At 37.7% G+C, this 4,025-nt stretch overlaps 1 protein-coding gene across 4 annotated transcripts in view; it reads right to left on the minus strand.

Moving 5' to 3' along the window:
* Positions 1-1,860, minus strand: part of Kynu (kynureninase) — a 150,828-nt gene extending 148,968 nt beyond the window's left edge. For all 4 annotated transcript variants that reach the window (XR_003848110.1, XR_003848109.1, XM_029559707.1 and 1 more), the window contains exon 1: positions 1,722-1,860. The gene's annotated coding sequence lies outside the window, so the exon portion shown is untranslated. The remainder of the gene's footprint in view (positions 1-1,721) is intronic.
* Positions 1,861-4,025: the final 2,165 nt, after the last annotated feature.

Raw genomic sequence — 4,025 nt, forward strand, 5'->3', positions numbered from 1 at the left:
TCTTATTATGGCCCAAGCTGGCCTGAAACACACAATCCTCCTCCTTCAGCTTCTTAGAAGTAGAATTGCATTTACATACTTTTTGCCTTTATTTAAAAAAACAAAAAAACAAAGAAAACCTCTAAAATCCAGTCCCCTTAGGCAAAAATGTTTTTGTTTCCACATCTGGGCTTGTCACACCTGAGGTAGGATGAGTTACTGGACAAGGTACTCTTTCCCCAGAGAATGTCTCCTTCCCTGCAAGCCCTCCACACACAGCTCCAATAAAGAGAAATGTCACATTCCTGCCCTCACTGTAGGAGAGAGCACTTTATTAGCTAATGGTAATTGCTGCTGAAATTCTGCACTCATACCACCAGCTACAATGACTATTGCTTAGAAATAATCATTTTATGCCTTGTTTATGTTTATCATTTACAAGTAAATTAACATGATTTGTTTTAAAACGAACACATGAAATCCAAGGTCATAAAAACCTTCAAATTTTATATTTCATATAGTTAGTATGGTTTAATTTTAGAAAGGTAAACTAATATACCACGTGGTCTCTTGCAAGTCCCCTACCCCTTCTTCTGGCATTATCATATGAGTTTTACTTTCTTTAGGAGAACGTGGTTAACATCAAATCACAGTTATGAAGTCCATTATCAAAAAATAATATGTATTTTATATCAACTTAATATGTGTTTTGATAGTGATTGACATTTTCTTTAATTTAGTATTTGAAAATACTGTCTTCATGGTTTTATTTAGAAAGCTAAAGATTATGCTTATTAAAAAGCTGATAGTTTATAAAGAATCACCGAGTTGCAGATCATCTTCTGACCCACTGTTCTAAGGTTAAATAGTGAAATAAACGACAGAGCACTCAATAGTTAATCTTTACACAGCAAACTGTTGACTCTTTCTTTCTGAAATGAGCAAATTGTATACCAAGTTCAAAGTTTAGAAGCTGGTAAAGATAATACCATAAAGTATGTCATTCTTCATTGAGAAAGTAAACTTTTTGTATATAGGTGAACAAAGCAAGTTTCTGTAAGATTGTGTCATTGAGAATTAAGGAACATCACAGCACAACTAGCTGAACTGGGCAGGAAAAACCCAGGCATTTGCTCCACAGTTAGCACCTAAGTAACATCCTACCACCTGCAAAATAAAAAGCTGGCAACAAAAATAACTTTACTGAACACAGAAAAAAGTGAATGGACTTTTATTCTTAGGCAAATATTTCATAAAATGAAAGGGGAAGAAAGCTGCTGAAAAGGAGACACCTTCACTTCTACAAACCGTTAATGTGACTAATAGCAGCATGGGACAACTAGTTACCAGAAAACAGGAAGCAAAGCTTATTGCAATACATCTTTTCCCCATCCGGATTTTGGCCTAAGTAATTATTTAAACTAAAGTACTTGCAGAATTAACCTCAAACTGCTGCATGTAACCAAGTTTAGTAGATTAATTGCAACATGTTGTTTGCTATTAAAGGTCTCTTCCTTTTTCCTTCGTTTAGAGGTGAGGTTTTTTAGGGAGGCCATGCCAGTTTATTTTGAAGATAATTTGGACACAGAGAAGAAGGAACCAGCAAAAGAGATTTCCAAAGCACCTCAGGAAGGACATCGACCGAGAGAACTACTATTTGGAAAGAAAACAAAACAAAGAAACCACTGAAGGAACATTTGTCATCTACACATTTTGAGCCACATCAGGGCCTCGGTGCTTACCTGCTCAGATCTAGATACGGTCCTCAGCTTCCAATAGCTCTCAGGGCCAGTTTGAGACGTTTTAGACCTCTCCAGGCAGACCCAAGGGTGAGAAATTCAAAGAACTGGTCAAACTCCACCCATTGGGGAATTTGCGTGCTAGTTTTAGTTCCTCCCACCCTCTGATTACAAATCTCTAGTCACTGACAAAAACTAAGCAAAATACTGACCTTCTGGACCTCAGGCTTTCAAACTGGGGAAACCTTGCTGCCGTGGTGCTGCATGGCTCTGGGAGGTGGCTCTAGGGAAACTCCTTCCACAGAGTCCCTGTGCTTTCAAGACATCTGTGAACACTTTCTTGTTCTCTGTTAACTTTGGTGTGTTAGCTAGCATGCTCTAGAACTAGATTCTGAAACTTTCACCTATTGTTTTGTTACCTGCTCTAGAATATTCTAAATTCTGGAGGAATTTTCTCTGCCAACTCTGGACACTTTTCCCTGGGGTTTTGAGACAATGTCTCACTGTTACATGCATTTAATTTGATTGTGAGTCTTTAGACGTGCAATGGGTAAAGTTTTTAGTCAAAAGTTAAAATAAACTGGGTGTGGTGGCAAATACCTCTAATTCAAGTACTTTGGGCTAAATACTGAGGACTTGGTCTTGAAAAATTAATATGAGACATTAATTCCCAAATATACTTTATTGCCTAATAAATGAAATTTAAAAACTCCTAGGTCATAAATCTAGACAGTTAGTAAGGCAACCATGGAAGAAAGAGTTAGGGCTTGAAAATCCAAGTGAAAAGTAGCCTGGGAAACTTCATTAATACAAATTATTCCTTTAAACCTGTGATTTTTATTACTCTGCCTAGATTGCCTCTTTCTGAGCTTGGGTCTTTTGATGAATGTTCTTTTAGACATAAAGACTAAGAGCCAAGGTTTTCAGAATTAGGATTAAGGACAGAGACTGACTGGCTCACTGTGTCTATGCATCTATGCCTTACTGAACACCCACAGCAAACTGTACTCGATGAAGTCAACCTCAGTTAGTCACCATTACCTCTGTGTGATCCACTCAACTGTGGCTCAGACTCAGTCTCCTGTCTCCCTGGTGGATGTAAAAATATCTTCCACAGACGATTACTGAGACAGTAAAATAAGGCAAAGGAAAAGGAACTATGCTGTGACACATCCTTTTTAACCAGACAAAAGTATTGCTGTCCAGTCTCCAAGAAAAAGAGGGAGAGGGGAGGAGAGGGGAGATGGGAGAGGGGAGAGGGGAGAGGGGGAAAGGGATAGGGAAGGGGAGGAGGAGGGGGAGAGGGAGAGGGAGAGAACATGAAGCAACTTCAGTGTAATTCCCTGACAAGTGAAATAAGCATATATTTCATATATATTTCATATTATTAATCCTACTCTCAATAACCCCATAAAATAAGCAGACAATCCTCATTCAGTCAACTTGTAATAGTACAAATTTGAATCAGTCAAGAAGTTTGAAAATGTGTATTTTTTTTTCTATCATCTATCTTGTGTTATTAGAATTTTGGAAGATTTGTTCTAATATACAAAAGACAACTGTCACATTCTTTTGGTGACTGGCATATCAATATGGATAAATAGGGGCTGGAGAGATGTCTCAGTGGTAAGAGCACTGGCTGCTCTTGTAAAGGACCTGGGTTCAATTTCCAGGACCCACATGGCAGCTATCAACCATCTGTAACGGCTCTGTAAATGGGACTCCAACACCTGCTTCTGACCTTCACAGGCATTGCAGGACATGGATGCACTCACACACATGCAGGCTCTCACACACATTCATATACATAAAATAAAAAAATTAAATATATGGATAAACAGAGATAAAGATCAGTTTGTCAAAGTTTTGCTTTCACATATATTTGTAAATCTTTTCATAATACTATTAAAAAGCATGCCCTGAATTTATTCTTAACCCCACAGATAAGTGTAGCTCTCACCCCTCATCAAAGAACTTCAATTTATATACCCAAAGAACTCATCCTATTGCAGAATACTTGTACAACCATGTTTGTACTGCTCTTTTCATAATAGCTAAGAAATTGAAGCAACCCAAGTACCCCTCAACTGACAAGTGGATAATGAAAATGTGGTACATTTTTACCATGGCGTTCTATTCAGTGATAAAGACAAACAAAATCATGAAATTTGCAGGTAAATGGCTGGAACTAGAAACTGTTAGACTAAGTGAAGTAACACAGATTCAGAAAAACAAATGTGTGTTCTCCCTCATTTGTGGATCCTAGTACCAAGTCCTTATATGTGAGTATATATCTTGATATAACTG

This window comes from Nannospalax galili, unplaced genomic scaffold, assembly GCF_000622305.1.
Source record: "Nannospalax galili isolate Female #2095 unplaced genomic scaffold, S.galili_v1.0 scaffold87, whole genome shotgun sequence".
Classification (NCBI taxonomy): domain Eukaryota; kingdom Metazoa; phylum Chordata; class Mammalia; order Rodentia; family Spalacidae; genus Nannospalax; species Nannospalax galili.